Source organism: Callorhinus ursinus, unplaced genomic scaffold (genome assembly GCF_003265705.2).
Source record: "Callorhinus ursinus isolate GAN/ISIS: 27379988/994484 unplaced genomic scaffold, GSC_fseal_2.0 scaffold12, whole genome shotgun sequence".
Lineage (NCBI taxonomy): Eukaryota > Metazoa > Chordata > Mammalia > Carnivora > Otariidae > Callorhinus > Callorhinus ursinus.
In genome coordinates, this window is record NW_027397074.1 from 66,281,068 (window position 1) to 66,295,960 (window position 14,893).

At 37.3% G+C, this 14,893-nt stretch overlaps 1 long non-coding RNA gene across 1 annotated transcript; it reads right to left on the reverse strand.

The window, feature by feature from the left end:
• Positions 1-529: 529 nt before the first annotated feature.
• Positions 530-14,400, reverse strand: LOC112818637 (uncharacterized). Its single transcript, XR_003206636.2, has 4 exons — positions 14,298-14,400; positions 13,637-13,806; positions 1,167-1,264; positions 530-642 (listed from the first exon to the last, which is right to left on the reverse strand). It is a non-coding gene; the product is annotated as an uncharacterized lncRNA (long non-coding RNA).
• Between the last annotated feature and the right edge of the window lie 493 nt (positions 14,401-14,893).

Genomic DNA, 14,893 nt, shown 5'->3' on the forward strand with positions numbered 1-14,893 from the left:
CTCTGAGATCATGACCTGAGCTGAAAACAAGAGTCAGATGCTCAACCAAAAATGCCACCCAGGTGCCCTAAGATATGTGAATTTAAACTATGTTTCTATTTATCTGCTATCAAGTAGATCAAGATATTCAAATAACATACTGAATTCGCAAAGGTATGTTGAAACAGGACTTCCAGGTATAGACTATAAATTGAAACAACCTCAGGTGCCTGGGTGGCTCAGTCAGTTGGCCATCTGACTTCAGCCCAGGTCATGATCCCCCGGTCCTAAGATTCAGTCCCCTGACGGGCTGCCTGCTCAGAGGGGAGTCTGCTTCTCCCTCTGCCCTCCCCCCATACACACATGTACTCTCTATCTCTCAAATAAATAAAATCTTTAAAATAAATAAATAAATAAACAGATAGATAGAAACAACCTCTAGGAACTCTAATTTGGAAATAATAATCAAAGTGGAAAATGCACATTACCATTGGTTAATTCCATTTCTTAAGATTTGCTTTCTTTATTAACTGATATGTGTAAGAACAGGCACTTATACAAGGATATGCCACTGCAGTCCTATTTGAAATATCAGGATAAAAGACTTCACTAGCCTTCCATTCGTGTGATGATGGTTCAGTGATATGATGGATTATTATGCAGCTGTGAAAAAAAAATCTAAAGCTGAGTAAGCTCTCTATGTACTGATATGGAATGACTTTAGTTTTTAAAAATGAGAAAAAAAGGTAAATGTGTTATGGTAGCTTTCTATTGCTGCTGCTGTAACAAATGAATACAAACCTAAAGGTTTAAAACAAAACAAATTTAAACCTAGAGGTTTAAAACAAAACAAATATATTATCTTACAGTTCTGTAAGTCAGATGGTGGGCATGGGTCTTGCCCGGGTAACTCGGAGTATTGTCAGGGTTGTATTCCTTCCTGGAGGCCCCAGAGAGAATGTGTTTCCTTCCTTTTGCCAACTTCTAGAGGTCACCTACATTCCTTGGCTCATGGGTCCCTTCCTTCATCTTGAAAGGCAGCAAGATCACATCACTCTGGATCTTCCTCTGTGGGCACTCCTCTCTCTGACCACAACTGGGAAAGGTTCTCTGCTTTTAAGTGTTCAAGTGATCAGACTGGACCCATCTGGATAATCCAAACAATCTCCCCACCTCAAGGTACATACCTGTAATCACATCTGTAATGCCCCTTTTTCCATGTAAGTTCACCAAGGCACAGGTTCCAAGGATTAGGGATGGACATCTTTGCGGGTCATTATCCTGCCTACCACAAAACATATCCATGTGAATATAATGCTAATTTTGCTTTAAAAATGAAAAGATTATATATATGACAAAACATTAAGAATAGTGCTAATTACATGAAAAACCATTAATACAGGTTTCCTGAAGAAGAGGGATGACATAGAAGTGAGAGGGAGAATTTCTCTTGTGCTCTCTTTTGTACCTTTTGAATTTTGAATCATGTAAATTATTATCATTACAAAACCTACATTTTTTTAAAGGATAAAATCAAACCTCTTTGCAAATTGTAAAAGAAAGATACATGTAGATTGGTTTCATTCCAGTCGGGGACTGTGAACCCTCGTATTGATGAATAATAAATGTGGCTTAGAAACACTCCAGGGCCCTTGTGGAGGAGAAGTCAGTGGAGAATGAGCACTAGACTGTGGCCACCATACAAGGCAAGGAGAGCGGGGGTTGCCTCATTGACCTGTTCCTGCTGCTAGAGCCTCCTTGTATTTTTATGTCAGCAATTCCACAGAGCCTGAAGGGAAACCTGCATTACAACCAGCCACAAGGGAGAAACAAAAAGTGGGGAGGGAGGATCCCCTAATTTTATTAGTGTTACTCCTTCCAGACTCTCATGAAAGAAAAATAGGCTATGTGTTAGCCTATGCATAAGTCTTTTTTTTTTATTTTTTTAAATTTTTTTTTCATTTATTTGAGAGAGAGAGAATGAGAGACAGAGAGCATGAGAGGGAAGAGGGTCAGAGGGAGAAGCAGACTCCCTGCTGAGCAGGGAGCCCGATGTGGGACTCGATCCCGGGACTCCAGGATCATGACCTGAGCCGAAGGCAGTCGCTTAACCAACTGAGCCACCCAGGCGCCCATAAGAGTCTTTAAAATATTGTCAAAAAGTGAAAAAGGAATTGTTGGTTCTTTCATTAGTAACATTTGTGTTCCACTCTACATTGGTACTAGTAACCTTGTTTCAAAAAAATAGTTTCATATATCATATTAATCTATATATGAAAGGGAAGGTTCATGTTTAATGAGCTATAGTAGTGTCTATGTGTGAACATAGGAGAAATTAAAGTAGTCTCAGTGTTGTTATATGTCACTTCAGGAGTGACTGGAGTCAGTATGTTTTCTAAAATCTTTGAGTACTGAAATTCTGGAGTTTATCAAAATTATGATGCCAAATTCTCTTTGGTGTTTTTCACTTGTATTGTAAAATAACAATTTTTCTCTTCCTGGTAAATAAGTTTTCCCCTAATATGTGAGAAACATTTTAAGCTTTTTAAAAAGAAATAAAACTGTCTTGGAGACACAGATTTGTATGTAGGAGGCTAAATACCACTGATAGAGTAGCAAAAATTCTTCTTGTGGAGATTTAATGAGTTAAAATTGATTGGAGATATTTTTAAAGTAAAGAATGCAGTCCCCTCCCAAGATATCAATCATCAAGACAATGACAAATAATTGAATAGAAAGTTAGACAAAGAAGCCAATGGGAAATTCAAAGATGTGAAAACCTAAATGATTTAACTAAAAAACACATGAAATATTTAGCAGCTATGTTAGTGAAAATTAAATGCAAATCAAAGTAAAAAAATATTGTCTCACATTAATAGATTGGCAATTTTTAAAACTTGACAGTGCTAAGTGTTGACATAGATGTGAAAAACTTTTAACTTTGTGGTACAATTTGGCAAAGACCTAGTAGAGTTGAACATACATGCACACTACAACTAGAAATTCCACCACCAACTATGCACTGATGAAATTGTCATTTGTCCACAAAAAGATGCACAAGATTGTTCAAAACAGCACTGAGTTTTATATGAAAATAATAGGAACTACGTAAATGAGAAAACAGATGAATAAACAGATGAATGAATCTAATGGAGTATTGTATCAGAGTGAAAAATGAATGAACAAGAGTAGAGAATATAATCATGGGTTAATCTCTCAGACAAGCAGTCTTTCAGGCAACTTGCCGAAGAATGCAGTCTGGTGCCTGTCTCAGTCTATTAGGGCTGTCATAACAAAACACCACAGACTGAGTGGCTTCAAAAACAGACAGTTATTTCACACAGTTCTGGAGGCTGGACCCCCCCAAGATGGAGGTGCTGGCAGGTTCTGTTCTTGGTGAGAACCCTCTTCCTGACTTGCAGACAGCGTCTTTTCACCGTGTCTTCATGTGGTAGAGAAAGAAAGAGCAGAAGTGAGCTCTCTGGGGTCTTTTTTTATAAGGGCACTAACCCCATGGTGAGGGCCCCACCCTCTTGAACTCATCTAAGCTTCCTTACCTCCTAAAGGCCCCACCTCTAAATACCATCTCATTGGGGATTAGAGTTTCAACATATGAACTGGGAGTGTGGGGGACAGTGGGACACAATTCAGACTGTAGTAGGGCCCTATATATTACATTTTAGAATCTTAAAAAAATATATTTTCAACCTTTGTAATAAAAGTATAAACACCGTAAGTCAGAATAGTTATTCCCTCTGGAGATGGGAGAGAAGGAAGAGATCAGTAAGAGGCAGAGACCTACTGAGTCTCACATTCACCTTCATTAATTATAAGTATGGAACATTTTGCGTAAATGTGTCCAAATGAAAGTTCATAAGTAGAGTAAATTGTGCTCATTAAGAACAAATTCAAATTCTGAGAAATAATAGACCCAAGGTACTTAGGCAACTCATCTTTTTTTTTTCTTGGAATAATTTTATTTAATTTCAGTTTCTTGCTTTAAAGTCCAGCTACTCTTTTTTTTAAAGATTTTTTTAAGATTTTATTTATTTTTTTAAGATTTTATTTATTTTTCTGAGGGGCGCCTGGGTGGCTCAGTTGTTAGGCATCTGCCTTCAGCTGGGGTCGTGATCCTGGGGTCCTGGGATGGAGCCCCGCATCAGGCTCTCTACTCAGCAGGAGGCCTGCTTCTCCCTCTGCCACTCCCCCTGCTTGTGTTCCCTCTCTCGCTGTGTCTCTCTCTGTCAAATAAATAAATAAAATCTAAAATAAATAAATAACTAAAATAAATACGTTACTTGGTTCTTGGTACTTACCATATAAACCACTGCCTTCTTAATGTGAGTGATTGTTTCATGCTATAAATCCAAGAAAGGCTCAAGGGTGAATATCAGACTCACCCTTATCATATGTCACTTTGAGTCCACATTTGAGAGAATGTTTTTGCTCTCAATCTAACGCTCCTTAAAAAAAAAAGAAGAAGAAGAAGACGATAGCAGGAAGGGAAAAATGAAGGGGGGGAAATCGGAGGGGAAGACAAACCATGAGAGATGATAGACTCTGAGAAACAAACTGAGGGTTCTAGAGGGGAGGGAGGTGGGGGATGGGTTAGCCTGGTGATGGGTATTAAAGAGGGCACATTCTGCGTGGAGCACTAGGTGTTATACGCAAACAGTGAATCATGGAACAGTACATCAAAAACTAATGATGTAATGTAAGGTGATTAACATAACATAATAAAAAAAAATGTGAACACCTGTCATTATTATGCTGGGAACTTTACATCTCTCCTTCCCCTTCCTCCAAATCCCGTCAGTTATTTAAGAGATCTCAGTTTGTTAGATATATAAAGATTTAGCAGTCTGATATGGAAAATTAACCTCAAATTAAAAAAAAATCATTTCTCATTTGATTAAGAGTAACATGTCATTCAAATAAATAATGTACAGCAACACATCCGGGGGCCAGATTGCTGTGATTCTAAGCTCTGACCCTCATTTCACACAGTTACTTATCTTCTCTCAACCTCAGTGGCCTTGTTTGCAATTGGGCATAATGTTAATACTTACCTCATAGAGTTTGGTAAGTCTCAAATGAGGAAATGCAGGTGAAGAACTACTTAGTCATTGCATTTTTGAGAACTTAACTTCCTACCAGGCACTGATACACATATGTCTTTCATTCCGCCCTCCCAACAATCCTTGTAAGTAGTTACTGCTTCTATAACCCCCAGTTTACAAACGAAGAACAAGAAGCACAAAGGGTTACACAGGGTATATACAAATAGTAGGGTTAGGACGTGGGCATCCGTAGGGGGACATTATTCTATTTACCGCATGTATCAAAGACAGAATGCCAGGACTTGGCGACTGATTGGGTGACAAAGAAGGGAGTGAATCCACTGTCGAAGGACTCCTAGGGGGTGGAGGAGAGAATTGTAGCTGGTGGAAACTGGCAAGTAGGTTATGACAAGTGTCTAAAATGCTGGACATAGAGCTATGAGCAAAGGGCAGTGATATCTCAGAGGAAGAAGCTTAACTGCCTGTGAAAATTAGAGAAAGTTTCCCAGAAAAAAAATGGAAATTGCCTGGGTCTTGAAGGGTTACTATAGTAGAAGCTCAGCACGCAGAGACATGTAGGAAGGACACATTGGAAACCAACCGGGCAATGCTAAGAAATGTAATGCAAGGTACCAATCCCTATGCAATTTTAATTTTCTGTTTAATCTGGTTACTCATGAGCTATGTTAAAATGGAATTTAGCTGGATCTTGAATTCAAACCCGTAGCAGATATTGAGCTTCCAGGGACACCAAGACCGACATTACACATTCCGTATGCTCCATTTCACTACAAATGAGCAGCTTTACGACCTGACTCCCTTGAGAGTCTTCAAATAGAGATTTAATTAGAAAGCATTAGAGAAACTCATCCTGAAATAACAAAGACAGTGGTAGCCATAGGAAGACATTAGCCTAGTGAGAACTTGGTGCACTCACTGCAGATTCTATTAAGAAAATGGACAAATGAGAAGATTATCTCCTAGGACAGTAATTATGCAATATCACAAAAGGTACTGATATATAAACTTCTCTTAGGATGACAAATATTTTTTAACTGTGTTTCATTCATTAAAACTAGTTTATTGGGGCACCTGGGTGGCTCAGTCAGTTAAGCATCTGCCTTCAGCTCAGGTCATGATCCCAGGGTCCTGGGATCGAGCTCCACATGGGGCTCTCTGTTCAGCAGGAAGCCTGCTTCTCCTTCTCCCTCTGCCTGCCACCCCCCCACTTTGTGCTCTCTCTCTCTCTCTCTCTCTGTCAAATAAATAAATAAAATCTTAAAAAATATAATAATAAAAATTAAAAAAATAAAACTATTAATTTCTGCATTATCCATGGAAACACATTAGAAAGAGGATTGTATTAGATACAGTAAAACAGAAAAGAGCTCTTGGAAAATGATGATAGCTCTTTTGTAGTTATGACTTTATTATAATTAAAAATTTGCATTATATTAAATTACCAGTGTTTATACTAAATATTTATAAATATGATCTAAGTTTTTGATTGACAAATGACTGATAGAGCCATTGATGATTTGATCCTTATTTTAATACTGTTGATATAATTTTCTAAGTTTATATGATCTCTTCAGAGCCAAGTACTCATTATGCAAACATTGCTAAAATACATATATGAATGAGGTTGTAATTACTATCTATTCCAGAATCATAGATAAGCTCTATTTTGGGAATAACTGATTTTTGTCTAACAGAAGAAATGAGGGATAATTAATTGTCTTGAATCACATGTCCTCATTTATATGATGGAACTTAACCTGTGGGCCATACTGTTTTGTAAGCCTTGTTCTGAACAACCCATCACCAAGAGCTTTTAATTCCTAAGCATATTTATGTGAATGTCTGAGGCTGGTATAACCCATATTTGAGGTGAAGGTATTTCTCACCCACTGACCTATCAATAAAACTTAAGGTTTTGTAGGAGAGCTAATAGGGTACATGGTAAGAGATATGGTAGGGGAAAGTGCCTCTTAAGATGGATGATCATAATGAAAAGTAAAGGAAAAAGAAAAGGAAGACAGGGAGAAGAAAGTAGTAGTGGTGCATTGAGGCACATGCACAGAGCCCTGCACCCAAGACCTGTTAATAATGAGGACTTATTTGAACATCTGCTATGTGCCAGGTACTGAGGACGCAGTGAGCATATGCCCTGCATTCACAGTGCTTATATTGCACTGTGGGGAGACCGGCAATAAACAGAGAAAATTAGTATTAGGAGAAAAATAACCCAGATAAGGATCATAGAGAAGTGGGAAGGGAGTGGCAATGGTCGTGGAAGCTTTCACTGATAAGGGGAAGTATCAGCAAAGATGTAAAGTAGTAATAGCAACCCATTAAGATATTTGAGGAAAGAGCATTTTGGCAGAAAGAAGAGCTACTAGGAAGGTCCTGAGATGCCTGCTGTGTTCCATAAAGAGTGGGAAAGCTGGAGGACGAGAATGACAGACACGAGGTCACAGGATTTATGGGAGGCTGGACCATGTGGGGCCGCGTTGATTGTGCTAAGGACCTTAGGCCTGTGCCTTGCAGCACTGTAGTCACTGGCCGAATGTTGCTCTTGAGCACTTGAAATATGGCTAGTGTGACTGCACTTTAATTTGATTTCATCTAAATTAAAAATTTTAAATTGATTCTCAGTTCAGTTATTGGGAAACTTCTCAATATGTTTTGAACAATTTGGGTATGTGAATATATTTTAATTGTAAATCAAATTGAATCTAAACATCAATCAAGTTATTCCCAATTAAAATTTGATGCCTGAATTGAGATGTGGTAGATGTATGAAATACACACTGACTCAGAGATTGAGTACCAAAAAGGACTTTAAAATATCTCAATTTTTGTGTCGATTATATGCTGCAGTGACAATATATATGATCTGATCATAAACCATCCTAATAGGCAGAGGAGTATTAATGTGTGAGAAATGAATGCTGATAACTTCTATTCGGAGTGTATATTAGAGCATTTTCTGGGAAATATTTTCTCAAAAATATAGCAAAAAACTACTAAAACATAAACTTATTTATCAAGCAACTCCACATGTAGAAATATATCATACAGAAATAAGTATCACAAGAATAAAGCTATAAACATGCCCCTTGCAACTTATTTAAAATAGAACCAAACTGAATGGCCCCAAATGGGGGATACATTAAATTAATTGTGATATAGTCATACAATGAAATACTAGGAAGTCATTTAAATTACAAATGTGTGTGTATCATTATGTAAGGGCAGTTGTCAATTATTAAGCTGGAGAAACTGTACATATTGACATCATATTATAAAATTTCATAAAATATAAATAATTCCATAGAAACATATATTTAACTTAATTTCTGTGTATTTTTCTGAGAGGTACACACCACAATTTTAACAATTTTTTCTTGTGTATTATAATACAGGTGATTTTTATTTTCTATGGTTTCTTATACTCTAAAATTGCATACATTTTATAATATAAAGACATTAAGACCACAATGATAATAATAATGTGAAAAACCAAGTGTTGCTCTTATTTTCTTTGCTGAGGGACTTTAAGAGTACAGTTTGAAAAAAAAATGCAGGTATATTTGAAAATCATAGTTCATTGTGGAAGTTTAATGATCTCCTTTCAGTCATGGAGATGAAATTTTAATAGATGCTATCACTGGTAATGATACCATTTTTTAAAGTTGAATGAGTTTTAAAACTCATTTTGTTAAATAACCTTTGAATATATGTCAATGAAGTACTAAGGAAACATTTCAAACACAATAATATAAGTTACATACAGAAAAAAAGCAGTTTTTGGTTCAGAAGAATTCCATGGTGTCATAAGCTCAACCTTAAATGAATGTAAGCTCTGCCAGGACTCTGTTTTATTTATGGCCCATTTTGTTAGTTTTGCTGGCTGCGCTAACTCCAATTTTTAGGTGAGTAAAGTATCACTATGACTTCTTTAGTGGAACAGAAAACGGAAAATTCATTCAAGACATGGAGGATATTATTAAAGATCACAGAGGCAGAAATGAGCAGAGTACCAGGGAATGACATTATTGCCGCCTGCCTGACAGTCTAGAGAGAGAGAGAGAGAAAGTGCACAGGTAACAAGTGGGAACAGTTAATGGAGATCCTTGAGGACCAGCACTGAAGAACCTGAATGTGATGAGTCTGACAAGACCATTCTAAAAACCTGTGAAGGCTCCAGAACAAGGGGACAGTATTGATCGTCTCTTTGATAGTCTTCAAACACTGAAGCTACCACTCCTACCTAGGGTCATTGAAGTTAATAAGACCTAAGGGCCATTTTTAGACTTTGGAGTCTACATTTTTTTATATCAACATCTGGGCACGTGCTCATGCTCTGCTCAACTCCACCAACCCAACAGTTTTACAGTTGATAAGCCAAGGGCTAAACAAAGTGCTATTTTTATTTTTTTAATTTGCAGTAAAGCCTTTCTCTTCTGCTGATGATCTAGGTCAAGGATCATAAATGCAATTTGGCCTTGCATAAAAGAAATACATATTTTGTATACACAAAGCTTATGCAGCTGACCTTCAGCTTAACCCAAACAGCAGGACAGTGAATTTGCTTATATTGGGATATATCTTTCTGATTTCCCTTAGGTAAACACTAATGTCCATATTCTAAAGAAAATCCTTTAAGATTTTACTTAAGCTTTCTTGATCTCCTTTACCTGAGTGATCTTTTAAGAAAAATTACTCTCTTTGAACCACTCCCAGGGAGTCCTATAAACCACATTTACAGTGTAGGACCAGATATAGAATGTGTAGATGACACTAAGAACACATCTTAATCTCTCAGTTTACTCAATTATTTTGAAGATCAGTAGCATACATTCCAGTCAAACCAGGAAGAATGTTTAATCAAAAAGAGCACATATTTTAAGCTTCAGTCTTGTTCCATGAAATATTTCTCCATTTCCTATGAGGCAGAAGAGAGAGAAGAAAGAAAAAGACAGAATTGGGCTTTTCAGTCTCGAATATGTTTACATCATTTGCATGTAAAATGCAGAATAAACTTGGGGTTTAAAAAGTAAAAAAAAAAGTATTTGCTGTAGTTTTTGTTATGACATGATGAGGCATCAAAATAAATGACTTGGGCTCAAAGGCTGAATGAGCCACAGCACAATCCTCACAAAAGAATACACGGCAAATGACTAAAACAGTCAAAAGACTCAAGCAGCAAAGATCACTGGAAGAAAAGTTAGAGTCTTCAGGAAGGCCAAGGAGATGCTTCCATTTCAAGTCTTGGATGTTAAAAATGATCTCTGCCCTTCCAAGCTCCTAAAAGCTTTTGGATCGAGTTCTATGGCAGAAAAACTGTGTTAGACGCTTGAGAAAGGTCAGAATTCTCACCCAGTCCACCATTACCTTTGGTCACCACCATCACAACCTAGTGCTGGTTAAAAGGGCTCAAAAGGCCTGTTAACAGAAAATTAAGGTAATGAGTTTTTTTATTTTCCACGTTGAAGTAATGCCTAATCTGTTCTCCCAGCTGTGACCACTCAATCATAACATAGTTTAAAATAGATTGGCTGTCTCACTCAGTAGCAAATGGGAGTTCAAATGAACTCTATTCCTGTTTGGACCGTTAATAACAATAAATCCACTGTAACGTGAGGGAATTTATATAGATCCTTCTAGTGCATTTCACACTCACTGAAAAACATATCGGCAATGTTTGCTCAGAAGAAGCTAAGAGGCCAATATCATCAATGTTGCTCTGCTCAACATAATTATTTCATGTATACATTTTCTCTATTACTCATCTCATTCTATTACTCATCTCATTTAGTGCCTGAATTTCTGAGCTTGTCAAATATATTCTCCATATCAACTGTACTCAGCTTGTTCTCACATGAAATTTTATTCAATATTATTTATCAATGCACATGGAGTCTTTTATTCCTTTTCCTCCTGCACTGAGAAGTTCTGATATAGTCTATTAGAGGACTGTGCCTTCTAGATAAGAATAAACTATATGTGGAATCTAAAATAGCCAAACTCATAGAAACAGAGTAGAAAGGTAGAAAGGTGGCTACCAGAATTTGGGGGACAGGGGGAGAATTAGGGAGATGTTAGTAAAAAGGTACAAACTTCCAGTAAGAAGATAAGTACGTTTTGGGGATCCAATGCCCAGCATTGTGATCAGAGTTCACAGTACTGTATTGTATACTTGAAAATTGCTGAGAATAGATCTTAAGTGTTCTCATCCCCCCCAAAGACTTGATAATTATGTGATAGAGATTATTGTATCACAATATATAAATAACCCTACAGTGTTAATCATATTGCAATATGCAAGTGTATCAAATCATATGTTGCACACCTTACCCTTACACACTGTTGTATCTTATGTCAGTTATATCTCAGTAAGCATGGAAGAAAAAAACATCACAGTTCTGTGTCTACTATCTCTGGTTTTTCTCTCCAACCCAAGTGCTTTCAGTCTGCCAAAATCACCAATGGTCTCTTTAACATAAATTCTTCACTCTCGTCTCTAATTTTCCATCCTTAGGTTCCTTCCCACTAGGATTAGTAAGGTTCCTCATTGACTTCATAAACATTTTGATCCAGAGCATAACCTTTACCCTGCACTCAGTGCCCCCGGGGAGTTCAATCCTGTCCTTGCTCCACATTTGCCTCCCTCCGCTTCTAAGAGCTGAGTGCCCTCCGCAGTCCTCTTTATGGTTGGACCAGCACACAAACCCATTTAGAATATTCCATTGACTCTTGGTCACTTCAACAGTTTTATGCTTGAAGTCTTCTGACTTTCAGTCAGGCAATCATTTCTCTGAACAGTTTAAAGTACAGATTCCCAAGGAATAATAATTAGAAACATCCAAACTGCTTCACTGGTTTGCAGATAATTGGCAATGTAATAGAACCTATAGGACCACATAGAAAGTATGTGCTCATTTTGAATATCAACTGATGAATACTGTCATCTATCTTTATATCTAAATAGGATTCTATAAATTTATCCATAAATATAAATATAAAATCCCTTTTATAGCTATGTATTCTTTGACATAAACTGGGAGTGCATAGGACTAAAGATATCAAATACATTTAAAGGCAGAGTCTGCTAAAGCAACAATATATAGTCAAGGCAGACCATATGTTTGCTTGTTTCAAAATACACTAGATTAAAAACATAGTGGTCCTTGGGGTGCCTGGATGGCTCAGTCAGTTAAGCGTCTGCCTTCGGCTCAGGTCATGATCCCAGGGTCCTGGGATCGAGTCCTGCATTGGGCTCCCTGCTCAACAGGGACTCTGCTTCTCCCTCTGCCTGCCGCTCCCCCCGCTTGTGCTCTCTCTCTCTCTCTGACAAATAAATAAAATTTAAAAAAAGAAAGAAATGATATAATATGAAGTTGAGAGACTTAAAATCCTTGACATGGTTTAATGATCCATATCTTTTCATGAGATAAAACAAATGTCCTTGGAGTAAAATAATTTCTTTACTGTATTATCACAAAACAGTCTTATGTGCCCCAGGTTGTAGGACTGATATTGGCTTTAGGTACACACGTCCAGTAGGAGTTCCTTATTCCCAGGATGTAGGGAAATTCATTAATCTCTTACCCATCTCCAAATCCCTTCACTAAAACCTGAGATTTCTCTCTTAGAGCTACATTCTTTTAATTGAAGTCTTTGTTAGCGTGTTAAAGTCAATGATCTATAGCAGAAGGTTACATAATGACTGTTACCAGTAAATTAGAGTAAACTCACCAAATTATAGTTTCTGCATAAATAAATATGCATAATTCAAAGATCCTGAATGGAGAGAGTATTTGTGGGAGAAGGAATAAGAGAAGGAGCAGATAATCATCGGTCACCATGAAGGAAAAAGCCCTACAGACTGTGAGGAATGGTAATGCTACAAACAAGCTTCAGCTCTTCTAAAACTCTAACAGAAGCCTGAATTTTAACCATGAGAGGGTCTGTCCTAAGCTGATACACATTCCTGAGTATCATATAAAGATGCCAACTCTAGGTGAATTCCATTCAGTGGCCAAACTGTGTAATATGACTCTCAAAACTATGTAACAAACAAAACAAAAATTAGTTTTATAGTTTCTATTCTTTTCCATAAGAAAGAAATCCGTATTTCCTGGACTTTTGTCTGCTCCCTCAACACATTATCCTTCCGACACATGTATCTGTAAGAAGCTTAGACTCAGTGATTTGTGTGTACTTGGAAATTAGGAAATGGGTGAGAATACTAGAGGACAGTGGACAATACACTTTTCAAAAATCCTTAGACACTCAGAGGGATGCCGGAATAATTAATCATATTTATTTAAGTATATAGATGTGATGTTGTATTAAAATAGAGTAGTTCCCCCCTTATCTGCAGGGACACCCCCAGTGGATGCCTGAAACTGCAGACAGAACTGAGCCCTATGTATACTATGTTTTTTCCTATACATACCTATGAAAAAGTATAACTTATGAATTAGGCACAGTAAGAGATTAACAACTGACAACAAAATAGAACAATTACAATATGCTGTACTGAAAGTTACATGTGGTCTCTCTGTCTAAATACCTGAATATCTTACCGTACTGCACTCACTCTCCTTCTGTGGTGATGTAGGATGGTAACGTGCCTATGTGACGAGAGAAGGGAGCTGAGGGCCACAGACGCCGTGATGTAGCAGTAGGCTGCTGCTGACAGTATGTGAGAAGGATCGTTTCCTTCTGGACCACGGTTGACCTCGGGTAACGGAAACTGCAGATAAAGGGGAACTACTATGTTTTTCTTTTTATTTGTTTACTTATTTATTTCTAAAGATTATTTATTTATTTATTTGACAGAGCACAAGTAGGCAGAGCGGCAGGCAGAGGGAGAGGGAGATTTTCAATTTTTTTTCATTCATGAAGTGAGGGTAAACCTACAGACATAAAGTATATATTAAGGGGCTATGAACATTTAATAAGTGACTTTAAAGTGCCATGTTGCACAAATGATCACAAGGCATTATTCATCTGTGTTAAGCATCCTATTAGCCTAAGGCTTATCTGCTTAACTAAGAAAGCATTTGTCTTTACAAGAGTTTTTTTTTTTTATTTTTTTCTTATTATCAGCATAATGTCATAATATAGAAGCATATTCTCGGTACAATGAAAGTAAATTTCCTAAGATAGAAAGTGGGAAATAATTTATAAAACATAAATTAATGATTTTATTCTTCATTACTGATATAACACATGATATCTTACATGTGTCTGGGCAAATCCTGTTGATTCATTTCAGAGTGCTTTCATGAATGCGTCAGCAAAGTTCACCGTGCCTCTCTCAGCTTCTGGTGGCTCTCAGCATACCTTGGCTTATGCCCACATCTCTGCCTCAGTTGTCACAACACCTTCTGCCTCAGTTGTCATAATACCTTCTTCACTTCTGTGTGTGTGTGTGTGTGTGTGTGTGTGTGTGTGTGTGTGTGTGTGTGTGTTCTCCCTCTGCCTCACTCTTAGGAAGATTTAAGACTTAGGGCATTTAGAGCCCACCTGAATAATACAATACCATCTCAACATTCTTAACTTAATCACATCTACCAAGATCTTTTCCTTTTTGACATATCTGTGTCCAAGGATTAGGATGTGGATATCTTTGGCAAGCGGTGGTTCAATTTTCAGCTCGCCACAGAAATATATATTGTTTAGCGTATTCTTCCAATTCCATGTGGAACCATAAGCTCTGTGTCTCTATAATTGAATCTTAGTTGTTTATTTCTCCAACATTCTCCATCTCCCTGCAACAGCCATTCTGACTTTCTCTAGTAGGAAGAGGGAAGGGATAAACATACCACCTTAGTCTT